The sequence below is a fragment of the Gymnogyps californianus genome, chromosome 2 (assembly GCF_018139145.2).
Source record: "Gymnogyps californianus isolate 813 chromosome 2, ASM1813914v2, whole genome shotgun sequence".
Taxonomy (NCBI): Eukaryota; Metazoa; Chordata; class Aves; order Accipitriformes; family Cathartidae; genus Gymnogyps; species Gymnogyps californianus.
In genome coordinates this window covers 115,111,975-115,134,641 of record NC_059472.1, presented here as the reverse complement: position 1 = coordinate 115,134,641, position 22,667 = coordinate 115,111,975, and the positions used below count along the sequence as shown (strand labels likewise).

At 44.1% G+C, this 22,667-nt stretch overlaps 1 protein-coding gene across 1 annotated transcript in view; it reads left to right on the top strand.

Moving 5' to 3' along the window:
* The first annotated feature begins 20,259 nt into the window (after positions 1-20,259).
* ELMO1 (engulfment and cell motility 1) overlaps positions 20,260-22,667 on the top strand; it is a 315,014-nt gene continuing 312,606 nt past the window's right edge. Inside the window, exons 1-2 of the mRNA XM_050891281.1 lie at positions 20,260-20,350; positions 21,483-21,553. The gene's annotated coding sequence lies outside the window, so the exon portion shown is untranslated. The remainder of the gene's footprint in view (positions 20,351-21,482; positions 21,554-22,667) is intronic.

Below are 22,667 nucleotides of genomic sequence, written 5' to 3'. Positions count from 1 at the left end.
CCCCCCCCCCCAAAAAAAAAAAAAGCTGGGTGTGCTGTGGTTTGGGGGTTTACAGAGGGGAGCAGGCTGTTATATTTGCCCCTGCTCCGTGGCTGAAGTAAGTGTGGTGCTGCTTGCCCCAGCCCTGAGAGCGCAGTGACTTGCCTCATGCTGGGCCATCTGATCAGGAAAGTAAACAGGCTCTTTTCTCACTTCCCACTCACTAAAACAAAGGCTTGTTCACAAGGTCTCATGCTTTTTCCCAAACTCTGTTTCTCCATGGACAACTGCCACAGACCGGCACGTACTGATAGCATCAAAGTTTTCCTTGGAAACTCTCCAAGGGATTCAGCTTGGTGGACCACACAGTTATTCGTACATGGTTTGGGAACTACTGATCTGCTTGAATCCACTAGACTTTTTTTTTTTTCTTTCTGTGCCATTGATCTCACACTTTTCTCAACTACCAGAACGCAGTTAGCATTTCTCATCTCTCTAGCAGCTAAATTTTATTCTTTGGGCTTCATCTGTGCATTACTTGGTATGCCTGCACCCGTCCACAGGCATGCACCCCTTGGAGCAATACTGGCCCCATCGTCCAAGATTAAGCTCACTTATTCTCTTGTTTTTAAAATGTACTTAACCGTTGCATGTGCCTAAGCAAGAAGGGAACATTTAGAGAGGTGAGAGCCCAATATGCATCTTCAAGACTTGCTGTGATCATCCAAACCCAGAAAGATGGGACAGAAACACTCAGTGGCTAAACACAGTCCTTGGAAAAATAGATTTTGAGACATCCTTGCTATCAAATTGCATCAAACCTCTCCATGGTGGTTCCTAACCTAGAACTTTCTCCCAGCTTTTCATGGGTCTTAAGATTACATGAGTGTGGGATGGCTTGTTGGGTAAGCATCTTTGCATGCTTTTCTGCTGGGGTTATTTGAAACCTCCCTGAAGAACTAACCATGATGTTGTGGGGCCCATAATGGGGATTTAGCCTTTTCAGTGTCCCATTGTGGAGTATTTTTTTTGGCCTTATCCCCAAGCTACTGGTCTGTGATTTCACCCCTTTCTGCATATATTTCACAGGGCAGCATCTGCTGAAAAACAAGAGGGAAGCTTTCCTAACTGGCCTCAGGCTGTGAAGCAGGAGGCTTCGTTGTCCAGCGCAGACACAACCTGCGCTTTCTCGTGCTCAAGCTATAACAAAAATCTCTGCATGATTTCTATCCCTGCATGATTTTATCCTAATGGGTTTGCTATCAGGAGAATCCACTTGTCTTGCAAGATCTTTATTTGACATTTTGGGTGTTTTACTTTTGGGGATAACCACAAGGTCTGAGAAATGGTTTGGTGGGCCCATATTTGGCTAAGAGATGTCAAAGCTGCAGGCTGGGACTTTTGCCTGCTCACAGCCTGCCCACCAAGTGCAAAGCAGCAGTGGCTGCTGGAGGGGACAGTCAGTGGGGACAGCAGAGCGCTGGGGAGTGATACTGGGGTGCTGCCACCCTGATGGGTCTGCAGGGCAGTTCCACAGGGCTATTCCTTAGGAAACTGCTGAAATCCTATTTCTGTACATGGGGAGGGAGAACAGCCTGGAAGTGGTGCTCCTTCCAAAGTTTTGAGCTTGTTCCTACCAAGCTTCACTCCAGCTTGGCTTACACTGCATTAAAAATAACTGTATTTTCATGATGTTTAAGGCCTCATTGACAATATGCTAAAACAAGTCTGATTGCAGTTAAGATCACAGCATAAATGACTCGGAAAAGCTGCTTGTTTGGAAAGGGTTATTCTGTTATGGACAGCTTGTATAGCAAGATATCTCTTCAAGGAGTACCTCTGGCAGGAGCAACTCAAAAGCAGTATCTTGTGGGGAATAGGCATCCTTCAGTACTGTCCTGCATTGGAGCTTACAGAGGAACATATTTACACTCATACAGTCTGAATAAGTAATAATTTAAAAGCGTGCCATGGGATGTGACTATCACTACCATTGTTCCTGTTTCTAAAAGTATTTGTTGGCAAAATGAAGCATGATCGTCTGACTCGAGCTGTGGGACCTGCCATCTACCCTTCACCATTGCCTCAGTGTGTGGCCTTGGGGAAGTCCTGTAATTACACTGGGACCTTGTTTCCCAGCCCTGAAACTCTTATAATAAACATCGCCCCCCCCACACTAGGTTTTCTGTGACATTTAAAGTCAGCCACTGATTCTGCCTTTCTCCTTCGTGCCTTCCTCAGCATGAAGCCACATTAATTTCAGTGAAGTTGCACATTGTAGTAAGGGCTTCTCTGGATAAGGGCAGCAGTGAGGTCTGCGGTGACCAGCCAGCACTTGGAGATGTGTGGGGGAAAGACACTGTGTCTTTACAAACAACTAATTACATTATTATTAAGTTCATTACTGTTTCCTGCTGAAAGGATCACTATTCAGTCTGATGCGTTCTCACAAGAAATCAATGGGATACAGGGTTTGTATTCATTTCTCTGAGAGCTCAGTAGATCCTTAGAGAAGACAGTGAATGGCATAAAATGTTATTTAAAAATTAGTTACTGTGCATGTATAGGAACACATGTGAAGTACAGCATGAAATCTGGGGAACATGTATCTTTTTAACCAGCAAGGTTTTATTTCTCTTAAGTTAAGCAATAAAAGCTTACAGCTGTGTTTTTTCCTAACAGGTAATTTTAGAATGGCTTAAATATACTTGCACCTTCCCTCTGTGTGAACTGCTCTTTGCCTCCTTAGGCTGCAGTGAGCATCTTTCCCAATTATATTCTTGCTCTCTCTTGCTCCCCTTTCCCTCCCTCCTTTGACTCTTGTTGAAATAAGCTGTTCTAGACAACACCATAGTCTGCACAGATTTTGACATTTCTTTATTAACACACAGGGATGCAGATTAACATTTTGATTATTCATCAAAGATGATTCCAGTATTGAATAGTCATTACTGTTTCAGCTGCCCTGCAATAGGAACATCAAGTTCTCAGATAAACAGAAGGAAAGCTGCCTAATTTCAAGCTAGCACCAGTACACACCACTACATATTTCTTGCCTTTTCTACTGCAGTTGAATAACTCTAAGTATGCTCCATACCCCAGTGACTGGCAAGGTATGCTGCTGAGCTGAGTAAGTAGTGCACCAGTGATGAAAAACTCCAGGACTGTAGCAAATGATTACTAAATTAAGGTGACCAAGAGCTGGACTTTTGGAGGTACAGGATCAGTAGCAGGTATAACAAAGGAGTTTCTCACTACAGTAAAGCACTACTTACTACTCCAATGCATTATGTAGTTTTGTCATTTTCTTCTAAAGCATCTCTACCGGTCAGCGCTAAGGAGAAGATGCTGGAAACAGGAACAGTATAATCTGTTATAACATCTCACATTTTCTGAAATATCAAAACCAAAGTATCTCTCTTGTGCTCCAGCTCCCCTATGCTATTTTTTGTAATGTGACCACAAATTGACAAATAGTACACATTCAGTAAACTAGCAAGACTGGAGGAAACCGTGTTAGGTGTCTTTATTGATGTGCTGCTGTTTTGCGGTTGATTCTCCCTGGGAAGAAAGTAAACAGAGACAAAATACAGTCTGCTTTATTTTCTTCCTTTTCCAGACAGCTGCATTTTTCCAGGATTAGGGTTTCCCAGATCCTCCCGAACCATCCTGGAGATCATAACTGGCATAATATGAGCCTTGGACAAGCTGCTGATATAGTCATTCATAACAGAACTCCTTAAACTGGGACACAGGCAAATAACCTTTGTTATTTGTGGACTATTAGTGCTCAGATATAAAGGAACCCCTAAAAACACTGTTGACCAAAAGATACAGATATCTTCTAGGCAGAACTATGGATTAGTCTCTCCCAGCCTATCAGCTCTGTGTGATATGAAACCTGCTGCTTCTCTGTGGATTTTTGTTTAGAGAAGAGATATCATACTAATCCTTTCAGGATCAAATAAGCAATAGAGAATTTCATACGATTTCCCCAAGACCTGAAAATAGATGTTAGGAAGGTACATTTCTTTCTGTTCCACTCCCCAAGATGATGGATGAGTAATGCCAGTTTGTGCATGTGTCTGTGTTTGTTCATTTAAAAAAACCAAGACTTAAAATTTTAACGTAAAATAAGTTAAAGGGGGGCAGAATGGAAAAGTAGATAGCCCTCTGGCTTGGTGCCCAGAGTGAACTTCTCCTAACTCATGTTGAGGACAAACCTCCTGGTTGCAGCCAGAAACTTATTATTCCAACAGGTTTATTATTGCACTGATTCTACAGTGAAAGATGGTATGAAAAGAAGAGTTGCCCAGGGACATTGTGTTTTGCTGGAAAAAAACAAGAAAATTCTCGGAGAGGGCTTCTCGTTGTGCAATCCAGCACGCTGTAATGCACTGTGCACTCATCCAAGCATTAACAAAAGAAAAAATTCCAGTAATTATAAATTCGCCACAGCTCATATGAGAAGTGTAATGACACCAGACCAAAATCTGCTCCTGCATGAAGATGAGAGACATCCAGAAAAATACCCCTCTCCCAGTGGAGCAACTCTGGATTTACATGAGAGCAAATTGGTACCAAATTCAGCCCATTGTGTTCTGTTTTGTTCTTGTTTGTTAGACACAAAAGACAACTGCATTAAGTTCTGCCCGAGCAGCAGCCCCCAGCCGAGCTATTGTAAAGGGCTGCCCCATTCTCAGGACATGTGATTGGCACTTTGAGGTTTCTCCAGTCAGACATCAAAAATTACAAGCAACTTTTAAAAATGCAAGCCCCCAAACGACATTACCAAATTCTTGCTGAGATTATTAAATGAAAAGGCATTTTCATTAAGATGGAAATTCTGGCCCTGCTGAAATCAATGGCAAGTTTTCTATTGGGTTGGTTGGAGCCTGGGTTCCCTTATCCATATTTTAACGGCATCACTGCTCATTCTCCAGGGGAAAAAAAGGCAACTTCAGAGGAAGATTAAATTTGCCTTTCCAAGTGATTCTTGCGGGTTATGCTCTTACCTAAGGAAATAAATGAGGAAAAGAACAGGGCAGAAATACCTTCGTGTTGCTTAATAAGCAGTTATGCTTCCAGAGCCAGCAAAGCCAGTCGTCTTAATTGAATGAATAATGTTTTTCCACTATTCCTGATCTTCTGTAAATTAATTACTAATTGTTTTCAGTAGCACCCATCTGTGACAAGCATGATTAGGAGACTGAGTCAATTATGAGATCACTCTGAATTTACACCAAATGCAGCAAGAGTGAGGGAACAGCTGCCTCAAATGTGAGGTGAAAAGGTTTTGAAGCTACTTCATGTCCCCAGGTAAGCACACATACAGTGTGAATCCTTCTCCTATGAATCACATTGTGCTTATCAAGTGTTTTTTCGTTATTTGCTTTGCAGAATAAATCAAGCTTGCTTAGGCTCTTTTGTCCTCAGTAACCTTGCTAAAACTATATAGCTGCTTCTGGCTTTTAGGTCCCCTACTTTCAGATCTTGATTTTTTTTTTTTCCTGCCTTTTCCAGAACTCTCCTCAAGGGTATTCTTTCATTTAAGGTCTCCTTTCTATCTCACACAAAGGAATGACTAAATGCAACACCTCAAAAGGAACTAGTTCTGAACTGCTCATCACCTAGGGAAAATGTACTAAAAGGCTCTTGAGAACAAACTGTAGGGAGAAATTGGCAACTGTAGAGCTAATATAACTGTGCAGGTACTGTGATGATACTGGGTTTGGGAAAACATACCGCTTTCAGAAATTCCAGAAACGAACTGTTGCAAAAATGCAATACTTTTGATTACATATTGTATGGTTTAGGTCAATAGTGTGCTACATAATTCTTTTGTCCTGAGAAAAGACCCCAGAGATTGTTCAGTCAATAGTCTTTGTTGGGAATAATACAGTTTTTTCTGATCCTGTTGAAGTGTACTGGTGTTCTGTTTTTCTCACAAGCATGTACGACATCCCATATCAGACAGGTCTGTTTAAGATCCAGGATTGCAGCAGGCAGCCAAGGACCAGGCCCCCAGCTGGAGAAAACCAATTGAGGCCTCTTGATTTTAATGGCTGGCTGCTGAGCCACACCACTCCAGCATCCAGCCCCCTCATCTTAGGATGCAACTAATTACAGCAAATAATTAGGTTTCCTCATCCTCACCAGATCCATTCTGTAATCTGTTTTTAGTACTCCTTCAACAGTAGGCTGCCTGCACCCTCAAAAACTATCCAGAAGCCCCTTCCCCATAGTGTTCCTATCAAGCAATAGTCATTCCTATTTTCAGTCTCACCATCTGGCTAAAAAAAAAAAAATAGAAAAAGAAAAATCCCCATGGTTTTATTTGTAAATTATTTAGAGGGGGAGAAAATAGATCTTCCAACACCTTCATATTTCACAGAGAGCCTTCAGGGTCCCTCTTTTTATTTATGAAGGTCCACCTTGCAATGAGTGGAAAACCTGTAACAAAGCATGCTGATAATGGTGCTTCACAAAAGAACAAAAGTCCAGTAACCGTTTGCTTAGTCCATCTCTGGGGGGGGAAAAAACCCCCAATGATTTCCAAGAACAAGTGATCGCCTTCTCTGCACCGGGCACTCTGTTAATTACAGCACAGCTGGCATCATTCATGTTCACAAGCGATCTGCAGCACACAGTACATCAAACTGTGTGATACAAACCAGCGTGAACACTTTCTTCCCACCTCTCTTGAGATGCCTGTGTTTTTAATGTATGTTGTGAGCTCCTCATTTTGATATTGTGATTATAGAAAGCAAGAAGAGCCAGAAAGCCATTCCCTGGGGAAATATTTTTTAAGTACTTCAGCAACTTACTTGTTTCCAAACTACAGCTTGTAATGTGCTTTAGTGACAGCTTAAAAAAAGAAAAAAAGGACCATTTTGAATGCACTGAACTGAGAGCTGGCCTTTAGAATTGTCTGCTGGTGCTGGGAAGTATAGACATGGTCTTTTTTTGGTGGGTTTAAGCTTAAAAGACATACTGGGGAGAGAGGGGTTGCAACATAAAGCCTCTTCTGTTGTTCTGCAAATGTATTTCTGGTTTCTTCTGCTCCTGTGTCTGGGGCCTTATTCTAAACTGTATGCGGGGTGGATGCCCCTGAGGGGACTGCTAGGGTTTTCTGGAAACAAAGCACTAGATTTTTGTTTATTCCCAGCTGAGAATGACAGGGAGTGAGGGAACTAAGCTGTGTGTATGACAGATACACTCCAGTGTAAGCTGCTTTTCTGTTTTGGTTAGAGCAGCTGATTCCCCGAGCTGCCATGAGCAGGATGTCAAGGTGAGGCGGTGGGAGGAGACGGTGCCCACGCTGCACAGCGTGGTGGCTCCAGAGAAGTGTGATAACAGAAGAAGAAGGGGCTGCCCTAGCCTGGAGAGAAAGCAGGCGGGGTGTGAGGGGAGCAAGCACCTACAGAAGCTGCCCTAGAGCTGCTTGTGCTTCCCTCTGCCCAGAGCCCTGCTCCCTCCCTGGGCTCCCGGGCGCAGAGGGGAATTGATGCTGCAGGGAGCTGCACCTCCAGCAAGCCCCGGATAGCAGAGGTGCAGTGACACAGTGCAGGCTTTGGGCTGGCAGGGGGATTCCCTGGCAGCTCATGGCAGTTTTAATTCCTTTTTTATGCTGGCTGTGGGAATAGCTCAAGAAGAGATACAGGGTGGCCTGGGGTCTGGCTGAGTCTGATCCAATGTAAGTCAGAGGAGTTGACCTAGGGTAGGAAAGTCCTATGTGCAAGCAATGAAATGCAGGTTGCTCCACGACTGCCAGGAAGCGATGTTTGCAGTGCTTGATGGTGCAAAGAAGCCCTCTAAAGGGCATTATCTACTACTCCAGGTAGACCCAGCAGTCCTGTAAGCGTGCAAGCTGGCCAGAAGAGCAAACAAGCAATGATCTTTCATAAAGCACCAAGTGCCAGGAAGCATCCCTGACTGGGGTAACTGGTTTGATCTCCTGTGGAAGAACTGTCCAGAGCACTGAAAAACCAAGCAGCTGCCAGCAGGGATGGCTGGATTCCCGTATAAGAAAGAATTTGCACTGCAATGTCCAAATGGCAGTGTGGAGAGCTCATCGCCACTGAGCACAAAACTCCTACCGATGCGTAGGATGAGCACAAAGATGCATTTTATCAGCTTTGTAAAAAGGACACGGTTGGATTTTGTGTTGTGATGCCTGCACCTTGCTGTTTTATTGATGAGTGTCAGTGTCAGAATCCATGAGCTGATGTAATGGGATGGCAGCAAGTCATGGGAAGGAGGATCCTGGGAGAAAAACAAAGAAATAAAATTGCCTGGCTCTTGTCAAAACAACTCTTTGATGATGAGATAGGTGACAAAAGATGGGGGGGAAGGGGATGACAGGGCTGCTGCCTTTCTGAGATAAAATAAGCCCCCTCACTATCATTCTAAAAACACAAAGTCTTGAACAAATGTGGCTACCGAGGAAGAGAGTAAGATGACCTGATGGCTGGTAAAGCAGCAAGATAAACAGTTCAGATAAACATGGAGAACAAAATAGTGAGAGGAACAATATTTAGGGATGTGTGCATAAGCAAAAGGGAAAACTGCTGCTGGCACAACTAGGAATAATGCCACCAAGGCAGCGGGTCAATCTACTGCAAAAGAATGAGGTTCATCTGTTTCAGGGGACTCCCGAAGCGAATTTAATTTCATGCATTAGGAGACTGCAATGCTCCTTTGGAAATTGTCCTTTGCCCTTCTTCTCAGGCAGTGCCAGAGAGAAACCCATGGCAGAGGACAAAGGGAAAAAAAAAAAGCAGCAGAAAGGTGTTTAAATCATCTCAGTGATGAAACAGATCTTTAAAATACTAAGGACCAGTTACAGGACAGTTAAGCTGTAACTAGTGAGCACCAAATATTTTTGCACCAGACCGACTTTAAACAGGCTGACTTCACTCCATCCATGTCTTCCATCTGAGGAGATTTCCAGGGGTAAACAATGGAAGAAGAGGGAATGGCATTGAGGCATTCACTGGAGGAGAGTTAAGTGTATGAAAAGCAGGACACATCAGAGAAGTAGTGATAGAAAAGCCCAAGTAACATAGTTGGAACACACACTGAGAAAAAGATACAGAGAAAACTTTTGGACTAAGTCTAGATGAACAAAGTCGTTTAGTCCATCAACTTGTCTTTTGTTGTTGTTTGATTTCTGTTATACTAAAGGAAATGCAATTTAGTTACATTCTCTGTAAACTGATGAGTCTGCATCAAAGATACCAGACTCCACTTTAATATCTCTTTCTAATGAAAAAACCAAGCTGTGAGGTCTGAAATATTTGACTAATGATACAGGGCACAGCATGAAGTCAGAGCTAACAGTAAGATGTAGATGATAAAATGAGCATCAGGACAAATAAGATATGGACAGAGACTTTATGTGATAGCTCAAATCCCGTTAAAATCACAGCAAAGTGAGCTAGGTTTCTTTTGACAGTCAGTATTTTTTTCAAACAAGTAACTGCCTGGCTTCTCACTCGGAGCAATAGGGAAGTGGGTAGGTACAGGGGAAATTTCAGCCACATAAAAATTCTTAGTCTAGAGAAGTGTTTCAGGCTAAGGCTTGAGCACCCATGCCTGATGCATGACCTGATATTGAAGTGTGGAGACTGCCATCTGAGAAACTCCCTTTTGAGGAGATCCTACCTGCTACTGAGGAGGAGGATGAGCATTCATCAGAAAGAAATGTAGAAGTCAGAAGAGTCCAGCTTCCTGCTGAAGCAAAGCAGGGAGTCTCTGCAGCAGCACTGAGACCAACTGCTTCTCCAAATAGGTGTCCTAACATCGTAGGGTTGCTTACTTCATGTTTCTCACAGAAAGCTCCTCACCCTTTCTCTGCTAACCGTCTCACCAGCTCTTTAGGCCCCATTTCCCCATGGAAAGGGAAGGAAATAAAAAAGGAGTCAAGATCACGCTCATGTCAGGTCAGCTGCCACCCCCCAAATGCCAGGGAGTGCATCTAACTCAACAGTATAGCAACGACTGAGAGCTGTTCTCAACATGTATGTACCTAATGTGCATGTATAAGGACAAAAACTGTGGGGGTGAAGGGAAGAAAACCAAACCAAAAACCAAGTCATGTCTAGCATGATCAAGCTTTCTGTAATTTAGCCAACTTAAAAGTCTGGGAGGGGGGAAATTTCCCAGAAAACAGCACCATCTGTCCTGGTTTCGGCTAGGACAGAGTTAATTTTCTTCCTAGTAGCTGGTACAGTGCTGTGCTTTGGATTTAGTAGGAAAATAATGTTGATAACACACTGATGTTTTCAGTTGTTGCTAAGTAGTGTTTATACTAAGTCAAGGATTTTTCAGCTTCTCATGCCCAGCCAGCAAGAAGGCTGGAGGGGCACAAGAAGCTGGGAGAGGACACCGCCAGGACAGCTGACCCAAACTGGCCAAAGACCTATTCCATACCATATGACATCATGCCCAGTATATAAACTGGGGGAGCTGGCTGGGAGGGGGGATCGCGGCTTGGGAACTAACTGGGCATCGGTCAACGAGTGGTGAGCAATTGCATTGTGCACCACTTGCTTTGTATAGTTTAATTCTTTTAGTATTACTATTATCATATTATTATTATCATTATCATAGTTTTTCATTCTTTTCTGTCCTATTAAACTGTCTTTATCTCAACTCACGAGGTTTTTTTTCCTGATTCTCTCCCCCATCCCAGGGGTGGGGGGGCAGTGAGCGAGCGGCTGCGTGGTGCTTAGCTGCCGGCTGGGGTTAAACCACGACACCATGGAAAACATGTTTGAGGGAGGAGGGTGAGTTGTCTTATTTATGAGCTTTAAAGAGAAAAACCAAAAAAATTAGCTCTGTTGGTAGAAAACATCTTCATTGCTTCCTTTAGAAGATTTATCTTACTCTTTATCAATAAGTGTACTGTACTGATGTCTGTAGGAGTAATCTGGACTCTACAATATTGTCCCTTTGAAACTGCTGTTGTTCTGAGCAGTTCTGGTGGGCAGGCTTGATATGGTTAGCAAGTTCAGCCTGCAAAATCCTGCCTGTATTTGTTGTATTCTCTCCCTGTGAGTTCTTCCATCAATCACACACGGTATATAAGCAGGAGACTATGTTTCCTGAGGAATGGATCAGAATTGATAAGCCAATTAACAAAAGCTTGAGAGCTGTCTTCTTGCTGTTTTTACACCACACCAATTTTTGCAGCAGAGGATCACAGTGCTGATTATAAAAAATCATTAGTCATTATTTCTTTCAGCAAAGCCTTTGGCAGCTTGCTTTGTGTAGTGTAGTGGAATATTCCACAGGATGACAAAGCAAACATATGTTCGAGGATCTGTGCAAGATGCTAATTGCAACAGGACATGAGGACAGGTGTGGGAACACGGTGTAGTACGCTACTTTCAGTGACACATAGACCATTCAATTCCCCACAGGTCTTGCACTTCATTTACTTTTGGGAAGGTATTCTGTAATACTATCACAGATGGGAAGGAGAAGAGAAAGCAGAATTGGCAGCATTTTATGATATTTTACACGACCGCAAGACAGTGGGGAACTCTGGTTCATGAAGTCAATCAATATTAAAGTTTCTTCTCTTTGAATGCTCACAGCCGGAGCAGAGGTTTTGCCATCCTGTTCCTCCATCTGTACACCAGTTCAAAATGAATCATCTGCACTAGTGGACAGTGAAGAGAGTAAGTGCTTCCACAAAACAGCTTTTTTAAAGAAAACCTTTAAAATTAAACCGTAGCCATCTGTCATGTTAAAGCATAGATACACTTTTCACCTTCAGAGAGCTTTACAGGCATTGACTAATTAGTCCTTGGGACCTAAGAGGACCGATTTTTTCCCAATTTAGATTGGGAAGTCAGCAGGGGCATCTTGTATCCTGGGGCAGGAATTTAGGCTCCCTGTGAGGCAGGAGAATTGCAATCCTTTTGTAGTAGTCAACGTTTTCAAGTGGGGGGGTGTAAAGTTGAGCACTTCTACACCTACTTATGCACTTGTGACAAATTAAAGGCTTGATTTTTTTTTTCCACAACTGCTGCACATCCAGACGCTCCTATTGACTTATAAATACTAAATGTCCAATTTGAATAGGAGCTGCAGGTGCTCAGTCCTTTGAATATTAAGCCATTTAAAAGGGTGTGAATTAGACCTGCACAAGTAAAATGTCCACTGATTTGTTAGCTGAACTGGAAAATATTTCCCATGCTCTAAATGCTTTTGAGTTGATCTGAAAAATGTTTTATTTTTAACCAAAATGACCTTCTGCTACCACACTTTTTCTTTTTTAATTTTGTGCTGAATAAAATGTTTTATTTCATTTTCTGTATTGGTTTAAAGAATAAGAACTTCAGGTAGCTTAAGTCTTGAAAGGTCATGAGCTTTGCTCTGTTCTGTCATTTAGAAATGCCAAATTAAAAACTTCCACTTTTTAAAAAAAGAAATAATTTTCTGACCAAAAGTATTAATCAAGTTTGATAAGAATACATGAACAGTTTTTGTTGACTCAGAACTTCACATTTCAGCAAATAAATCATTCTCCTCTCTCTAACTTCTGGCTTGGGAACTGAACTTATGACATTCACAGGGTGATGGTAGCTCTCCAAATGAAAACCTTGGATTCAAACTCTGCTGGTTCAGGCTAGGGCATTTGAGGGACCGCAACCTCCAGCCATCTGCCTTGCCCCTTTGCCGGAGGTTACGAGCTCCACAGCAAAGACAATTTGCCGCAAGGCTATGGCAGCTCACAAGTTATTGTGAATACCAGTTTGCAGTTTATCTTTAAATGCCAGGCTGTGGACCGAGGCTGCTGCTTCATGGTCTGCACCAGTCTGGCTGACTGAGCCCTACCCAACCCTTGTCCTCCTCTCCTCCCTTATCACTGTCATCTGGGAAGGAAACCTGCCCCAAAGCCTTGCCAAAGGATGGCCCTACTTAGAGCAGGAAAGGCAGGGAGGAAAGGTTTGTTGAAAACAGGTGAGAGGTATTTAAACATGGTAAGTAGGAGAAATGCGATGCAGTGACCACAATACGTTAGCAATGAAAAATATATATGAAGGCTATAACTTCCTCAAGGCCTCAACATAAAGAGGCAGACAGTACTCTGAGCTATTGAAAAGGAGGATGGCAAAAGGGAAAAACCAAAAGGAGGCACGAAAAATGGATGATGTAAGTATGTAAGAGAAACAGATTAAAACACAGGGGTGTGAGAATGGTGAATCACCTCCATCGGGTTATAACAGGACAGGATGTTACCTACAAGACTTTTGCCTCAGCTTTTCAGACTTCCCATAAATCAATACATAGCCCAGTAATGATGTGAATAAAATGTAGTATTTAAGGCCTTTCAATTTCTCTGAAGAGTCATATACATTGAAATGGGTCGTTTTGAAAATTGCAGCCCAATTTTTGTGTATGTTTTTTTCTAAATGAACGTTATTTATGATACCATGCTATCTAAGGAATGTGTGTTCAAAGGTTAGGAAGTTTTGAACAGTTCTTTATAACCAGCTCCGAAGCCTCATGAATTTTTTTGGCATGGACAGTCATTTTCAACCATGAGCATTACACTCCTGAAGAAATATGCAAAATAAAATGTGACAGCAGGGCAAAATATTTTATAGGCAAAGTGACTTTCCATAATAATGGAATAATTAATGCAGAAGGGAGAAAGGCCAAGTGCAAATGCTGAAATGCATTCACAAGTGCATTTGTGCTGCTTCTGCAGCTGCTGGAGTGCCACTTGCTCGTGTGGATTCATTCAGTGAAGCATTTGAAGTTAATCACTTCATTAGGAAAGTGAGCTTGTACTCTTTATTGCTTCTTTGCTGCCAGCAGGTACTGTTGATCGATTAATATTATGAAAGGATTAAAATGGATGATAGACAGAACAGTCTGTTATTTCCAGCAAGAAAGTCACAAATCTGTCAAAAGAATTGTAAGTCCTAGGGAGGGTTTGCTAGTGCAGCAGTATTCGTTGTGCTGTGATTTGGGACAGGGGGATTTGACCTTGATTGGTAGTGAATCATGCTGTGCCACTGCTGGAGACAGATATTGCTCTACTTCTGTGACTTTCTCTGTACCCACTTCTTTTCCCTACGTGTTAAACTCTGTGTTTTGGAGAAAGGATGGCATTTACCATGAGATTGGGCAGTGATTAGCTTTCTTGCTAGTTGAAGTCTCTGCAGCCTATTGCAATATAAATAACACTGCTGCTGCCCAGAAAGGATGGAACTGGTCTTGAATATTAAAGATCTGTAGCAGTACATGACATGGCTTAGCGCCCTTCAAACCTCAACTGCACATACAACACAGCTGCTAAATTGATAAAAATAGGCCACTTTTATAAAATATTAATCTGTATAGAACACAAGGTGACTAGAAAATGGGTGAATGTTAAAGAAGGTTTGCAGCCTGTTGAAGGAGTGAGCAGCCCCTAAATTTTAGGGCTTTTCTTGTTTAAGTTTTCTATGGTTTGTGCACTGGCCAGTAATGTTATTACCTACAAATCAAACAGGATAGCAGACTGGGTAAAGAAGTAGAAACCTCAATCAAAATGGAGTGAGTTTCTTCACAAGGCTAGGATTATTAATAATAGCTGTGCCGCGGTTGTATTAGGAGACCCCGAATGAAATTGGAGCTGAAATGTATTGGTTATCTACAAATACATAGAGAAAAAAAACATCTCTCTTGGAGAACTTACAGCTTAAACTGACAAGGTTAAAAACCAAACAAACAAGTAAACAAAAAAACCCAACAACAGAACAAAAGGAAAGAAAAGAATGAGACAGGATAGGAAATGAATTCCCAAAGCTGATACAGGTCACCCACAGTTGTGTGGTGGATTAAGGGCTCACAGTTGAGTCAAAACGCAGGAGTCCCAGTTCCCTCGCTGCCCAGCTCTATCCTTTCAAGAGGAGGGAAACAGAACAAAGGCTAAAATGAGTAGAAGAGATATTGATCCTTAAATGTGGTTGAAACAAGTAGGAGGTTTTATCATAAAATGTTAGTCTGATGGCAGATACGAGGAATGTCACTGTGTGGTGGAGAAGAAAACACGGCATGCAGCAAACAACTCTGTTATGTCTTGGAAAGGTGATTAAAATTCCTCTAGTGTCTTCTTCAAGGACTTCTTTTAGTGTCTCTTCTTTCAGCCAGGCATCTGAACTTGGAGCTGCAAAGAAATAAAGTTCTCTTGTCATCTCTGCTAAACTCTCTTCACAGTTGTCGTTGATAAATCGCTGGTGTTACACAGAGCAAGGGGGGCAAACGCTGCCAGCAATCACACAGCCAGCAGCCGGCTGGGGCTGGGAGCCTGCCCTGTTTCATGTCGGTGTTGGCCATCTTCTCTTGTCAAGGTGCACAGTTGGACATCATGGTCTGTAACCTAAGATGATTGATAATCAACTTCCCATTCCCTAGGTCAAGCACCAACCACTCTTCTTCATTATTTGAGGGTGATCCAATGCTGTTTCTACCAAAACAGTAATTTCTGCTCATTTCCATGAGGGGTGAATTAAGCCCTGGGAACAGAGGGTGAAAACCACGCTTACTGGGCCATTCCTTCTATTGGTGACAATGCTGTGGTAAGCCTTGCTCTCTGGTAAATTATTCTGCCACAGATTCAAGAGTGAACATGGTGAGAACTGCCCAGGTTCCTTGTTATTTAAATGGGTGTGCAGAACTTCTTATCAAAGTCAGTGAGAGTTACTAGGGTTTACATGAAAGCTGGGAAATAGCACTGCATTCACTGCGTATTGCAGATCATAGGACTCCCTTGAATTCCTGCTTGAAGCTATAAAAGTGAGATTTAGCTTGCATCAATGTCTCAGCAAAATGCCTGGTTTGGTTTAAACTTTTCTGGTCAGGACCAACGTATGACAGCCATTGGGCAGCTCCAGTGATTAATTGTTTCCACTGCAACAGGAGAGAAGCTCCTCTGAAGCTCAGAGCTTGCTGAACTTCAACATCAAATTGGTTTTGGTTTTTTTTTTTTTAAACTATTCTAGCTCTTCCCAAGTTTTTCTCCTTCAAACAGCAGCAGACTGTGGTGAAATCACTTCTAGACCTTACTGTTCATGAACTCCTGAAGAGGTCCTTCATAGGCAAGCTAAAATATAGAAAAGCAACTAAGTGGCAGTAAAAACAGTTTGTAGAGGTGTGTTTTTCTTTGTAGAAACACAATAGGTTAATGGCATGAAAACTGAGAGCCATTCCTGACCTCTTCATTTTCCTGCTTGTTCATGCTTGGAATTCATAACTGGTGTGATGATCATAAATATTATAATTTCAAAACCTTAACTTTTGACAATTTATTTTATTGTACATCTACGTCCAGATAAGATGGAAATGAGTCCATAAACAGACCTAAACTACTTTTTAGAATGGGGTTGTTTGTAGGTTAATTAAAACATGTCTTACATGAGATTTATTTATTTCTTCATTAAGCTGGCTATTCTGCAAAGGTCATCATCTTCTCCACGTTATATACAAATGTATATACAGCAGCAGATTTACAGTCTGAATAGGTATACTAAAACTGAGTCATAATAACCCTTACATCGTACTGACCTTGTTTAATCATCCTGCACCAAATGTTCATATATAGATATATATGAATATAAAATTCATACATATGTAAGTCTATAAAAGCAAACTGACAACTATACTTTAGGGACTGGAGTACAGAGTTCCACAAGCACACTGCAGCTTAGAAAAATGAGCTTGAAGTTTCTGATACAGTCCATTTTTATTGATGTCATTGTTTGTGAATTTAGGTCAGATCTTCAGGACCTATTTAAAAATATCTAATAGACTATACATGCACATGCGTGCATGTGTACACAGACAAAATGTTTTCATTCAAACACAATAGATAGCTAACATTGTCAAAATAAAGAGAAATTTGTCTGTGACTTAAAAAGTCAAAATGCAATAATAATCCTGTATTTTGTTTCTATATCACAGCCAGCATCCTGGTATGCTTTAATGGTTATGAACAAGATTCTGTAGGTAATTACTTATATATGATTAAAATACTGATATTATTAAAGGCCATTCACAAAGCCTATAAGCACAGTAAAATCCAACGATCTTTGCTATTGGGCGTAACAAAGGCTATCTTGGATAAGCTGTGCCTCAGGAAGGTTTTGGCCAGAAATACTATGACAAAACTCGACTTCTTCAAAAATTGTCAGGAGCTCTTTCATCTCAGGATCTAAGTTTTTCACTGTCAAAAGTGATTAATGGCTTTGATGCTTTCTACAGTTTGGGGACAGTCAAGTTGAGACTTCTACAGGCCAGGTTTCAACAGGTGATTAGCACCTACTGGACTATCCTGAAACATCCTTGTTGTCAGCAGAGCCAAGCAGCAGTCCTTCCTGGAAATAAATTCCTTCCTCCCTTCCTCCCTTCCTTTTAAAGGTTGTAGCTGCAATAGCCACACAAATTAAAATGCTTAATTCTTGGTGTTTTCTGTTCCTGCGCTCCCTCTTCTGGCTTTCTAGAATTATTTAGCAAACATCTTATGCCCACATCATAAGGACAACTCCGGTATCGGTTGTAAAAGCATCGGTTGTAATGATAACACGTGCTTTGGCAGCAGACACCACAAAAGGGACTACTACTAAATAAATTAGGAAATGGCCATAGCAGCCAAGCACTTCTGTACATATGGATTCTGAGTAAAGGTTCCTTGGGCTTTTGGAGAGCAAAAATAATTCTAATGTTGGTGCAACAGTTCCAATACTATGGATATTAGGTAGGGATAGGGATAAACAGAAGGCTTCCCTGGAGTATGCTCTCCAGATTTCTAGTTTGCTCTGTCTCTTGAACGGTGCAGTAGAATGGTGTGCTTAAATTTGTCCCCATAAAGTAGTAGAATTTTTTTCACAGATTTTCTTCTAAATTGTGTAACAATAGCATTGTTAAATAAACATTCTCCTGCACTGTTTAAAATCCAGCTATTGTGGTAATATACAGCTGAAATCAATTTTAATGATTTTCATTGCTGAGCCTGAGAGAAAAATAAAAACATGAACAAAATTTTGCATTTAAGTATTGTTCATTCTTAATATTCTTCCAAACATCTTTCCTACCACCATATATATATATGCACTTATCTTCACAAACAAAGCCAGCCCCCCATGTAAGCATACTGGGCAACTGGTCCTGAGCTAATAGTCGAAAATGAGGTAAATGATGTTCTTGCACATCTTATGCTATATTTACAATGCCCTTTTCTAAGTTGTAAACACTTTTTGCTTTCATTTCAAGCACCAAAATCCAGGTAACACATACAGAAAATAGTCTCAGTATTACAGAAACGGTTCAAATGCAAACTGAACAGCCATTTACTTGGTGTTGATACTGTCCCTCTTTCAGTAAACTCTGTGTAGCTGTAAGAAACTCTTGAGATGGTTTGATAAGTGTTTTCAGTGTATATATAATAAGAATTATATTACATGTGCACCTCATATTTTCAGTTTTGGAGTTCTACCTTAATAAAGCAATATGGAAAGGTGCTTTAAAAAGTATACTAAGCACAGGAACCAACACATTCCAGTTCAATGTGCTAAGTCCAGCTTCTCCATGGATTTTAGCATTCAAGGAGGTCCTAAAACTCAATGGCTTTAAAGAAATGTTCCTTGATTGCAGGGAATTCCTGCCACGGAGAAGTTTCAGAACACAGAAGCGTGATGTTTCCTGCGCCAGCTCCCCCAGTTCTCATTGCTGTCACCCATGCCATGCACCAACCTGTGAGGTGCTGGAGGAAGGCTGAGCAGGCAGGCAATTTCTGCATGTGTGAAAAGGAGCTTCCATGTTTTTGGGGTGCACTCTTAGCCCCTGTCATTTGGTAGAGTCTGTGCTCTAGTCCTATAAATATAGTAATGTGTGACTCAGGTGAGTCATGCCATTTATTGCCTCACACTGGAGTATTTGCTCAGATCTAGCATATTGCTGACACGGCGCATTACAGCCTGAGGGGAGAATCAAGTCCCGCTTCCTCTTCTGGAAAGCCCCCAGCAATTCTCCTAGGTATAAAATCCTGGTAAGTGGCTGTGGTACTTTCAGGGCAATGAGCCTCATAAATGTCAGCTGATGCTTAACAGCATTATTGTGGTCTGAGGACCTGGGTGTTGCAGGAGAATGGTTTTATAGGAAAGCACTGGGAATTATTAACCTGCATAAAGATACTCTCATATGTAATTATTTGCAAGATTAGAGCCAGTAATTTTGCAAGTTTTGGCCTTCATGTGTCATGTGATAGTTCACAAAGAGTAGATTTTTTTATACCAGACAATAAAAGTTCCTGTACCACAGCAAGGCTTTACGGCTATGCTATCAGTTTTTACCAAAGTGAAATGTACAGGACTTGGCGGGGAAAAAAACCCCGAACAACCAAACCCAAAAGACCTCACTATCTGTAATATTAGAAGATATGATTTAATGGCTTGTAGTGTCACATATCACGTGTAGTCCATACAGTAGCTGTGAGTTAAGGCATTTAAAAAAAAAAAAAAGCTTACTGACTGCTTTTTTTCTAGGGAGGCCGAGAACAAAAAGCAGAGATCTGACACTTTACTTTTCCAGCGAGCGAAAGCCACGAGTTAGGCACTCATCTCACACCGGCTTTAACGTGCCTCGAGGATGCTCGAAACGCCAGCCAGGGCGGCGGCCGCTACCCGGAGGCGGGAGCCGGTACCCGGTACCCGGAGGCGGCAGCTCGGCAGGGCCGGTGCGAGCGCGGGCGCTGCCGCCCCCTCCCGGCCGGGCCCGAGCCGGGGCGCAGAGCGGAGCGTCCCGGGCTCGGCTGAGCTCCCCCGGCCGGTCGCTCGCTCGCTCGCTTCGGAGGGGAAATATATGTACGCCGCAGCGCGCCAGCTGTGAGGCTGCTCCGCGGCGGGGGCTCTCTGGGAAGAAAAGCAACGACGAACGATAAACAGTTATTGCAAAGGCAGCGAGGAAGCCCCAAATCCCTGATTAGAAACTGCGGGAGGAGGGACGTCAGCTGCACGGCGCGGGGGAAGAGGCGCTCCCGGGCGGCGCAGGAGCAGGTAGAGGCGGAGGGGTGAGCGGGTGTCGTCCCCCGCCCGCAGGTGCTGCCGAGCCGCGGGACCCCCTCGGCGGCGGCCGGCCCGGGGCTGCACGTCGCGGCCCGGCCAGCAGGAGGAAGGAAGAGGAAGTGAGAGGGGCGGCGGGGAGCCGCCGAGTGCCTCTGCGAGCCCCGGGATGGGATAGCGCCGGGGGCAGCGCGGCGCACCGAAGCGGCGGCGGCGCGGAGCCCGGCTCCCGCGGACGGTGGGCGGCCAAGCGGCTCCGCCGGCCCCGCTCTGCGTCCGCGGGGCGGGGGCGGTGCTGCCCGCCCTGGGAGGTAGGCGAGCCTCGGGGCCGGCGGGGGGAAGCGGCGGCGGGGCGGGTGGCCGGGGCAGGCTGCGGCGCTGGCCGGGCGGTGACGGGGAGCGCGGGGAGACGCGGAGGGCAGCCGGGGAGGAGGGACGGGACGGGGCAGGCGGCCGGCGAGCCCCGCACCTGCCCGCGGCGGGCGCCGGCAGCCGGTCCCCCACAGGGGGAGGTGCCGGGCGGGGGGGCGGCCGGAGGGAGCGGCCGCCGTTGCTGTGAGGAAGAGGAAGCGCAGCCTCGTGCTTGTCAGTGCGGCGGGGCCTCGGCCGGCGGCTGCTGGCGGGGGGTGCGGCCCGGCCCGCCTCGCATAACGGCTCCTCCCGCCGCCCTGCCCTCTCCGCCGGCCCGCGGCCGCTCCTTCCCCAGCCGCCCGGCTCTCCCCGGCGCGACTTCGCCGGCGCCTCCTCCTCCTCCTCCTCCTCCGCCACCGCCTCCTTCCCGCTCCGTTCCCCCGCCTGCCCCCTCCCGTGCCCCGGGCGGCCCTGCCCGCCCCCAGCTGCGCCTGCTGGTCGGAGGCCGCGGGCGGGGGCCGCGCACCTCCGGGCGCCGGGGGGTGAGTGGTGGCGGGGCCTCGCCTGACCCGGCGGGACCGGCGCGTCGCTTCGCGGTGGCGGGTGGCCGGGAGGGCGGGCGGTTTTCGGGGCACCGGCCTCGGCAGGTCCCGCGTGGGTTAGCGCGGGGGGTCAGGCTCGGGCGGAGGCTCCGTCCGCAGCAAGTGTCCGCGCAGCTGCGGGCGCCGCTGGGGAGGAGAAACCTCAACTTTCAAGCAAGTGCATCCCCGCACCCAGCCAGGCTCTTGGCGCGGCGTTGGTACCCAGCCGCCTCCTCCGAGGGTATGCCTCCCCCTCGACCTGGTCTTCAGGAGCTTTTGGTGGTGTGGGGGTGTGTGCGTGCGCGCCTTTTCTTAAGTTTGTGCTCATACAAGTGATCAAACCGCTGATGAATTTCAGATGATTGTTCTGAAATGCGGCTGGCGATTATGCAAAGCCACGGTGCGCAGCCTTGTATAAAGCAAGTGGGTACTGGGGCCAAAAAGTGAAGTTTTAAAAGTTTCTTGGCTCGAAGCCTTTATAAAGTTTATTTTGAATATCTTTTCCTTGCAGAACTAAAACAACTGTCCAGCTCTCCCCTGAGAAGGGTATAAAGTAAATATAGGAGTTCCTGAAAAATAACAGTGAGTACATTTCAAATCAGCAACGTTTTGTTGTTAACTTTATGAGAATACCTCTTAACCTGCCAAGGCTCAAAATGTGCAACAAACGCATTGAGAGCGCCAGTGATAATAATAGTGCAGGAAATGTACCGTGTGTTAATTGCTTTAGTATAAACATGGTTGCCTGTGAGCTGTATTTCATGATACAGCAGTTACGGTGCAATTTCAGCAAGGGATGTTTTGAAGTATATTCATAAGCAAATGGGTTTTCTTTTGCTTTTGTCCCTCAGCTGCCTGATTGCCCCCGGTTAAAATATTTATCTTTTGGGAAGAGGGGGAAATTGAGTAAGAACTGTGCAGAGTCCTGTATCTGACTGAGGATGTTGTTTCTTCCCCTTAGCTCTTTCTCCTGCTTTCCCCCAAGTGCACACACGCATGCATGCCGTCTCATCCTCAGTTATATAATCTTGTAGACATTTATGGATCGTTCATTGTTTGCATTAGTCCCATTCTTTCCATGTCATTCCTGCTTGATTGAGTGACTTAAGCAGAATATTACACAGTAAAGAAAAATATATTTGAATTTTCATAAAGGTCTTCTAGTTTGAGCTGCAAGTTTGCTTTCTTTGAAGGTTTTCTTTCCCTGATTCCCCCCCCCCCCCCTTTTTTTTTTTTGAGCTGTATAAGTAGGTGGTAGGGATCTAATCTGATGACTGGTAACTAGATAAGAAGGGGGAAGAACAGTGGTGACAGTTTGCTGGTAAAAGTCCCTCTTGCGTACTATTAGGAAAATAACCATTAACACACATGTCATAAAGCTGTTAAAAGTACTGCAGCAACTTTTAAAAACTCGCAAGTCAGAGAAAATAAAGATTAATATGGCTAAAACATTATCATGATGTGAAATGGGTGTTATTGAAAGATACTGTCAGTGCAGTCTGTGGATCTGAGTGTGTGATTTGACCAGTCTAGAGGTGTACCTGATTCCCAGTTTATTCATGCCGGGGAGGTTGCATAGGGGTAGTTGACTTTCTTTTGTCTCTTTCTGTGATCTGTTTGAAACTCACTGTGCAGTACAACACACTTGTCTTCTCTGTAGCTTGCAACTTTCTATGAGTGTCTCTGAGGATTTTTT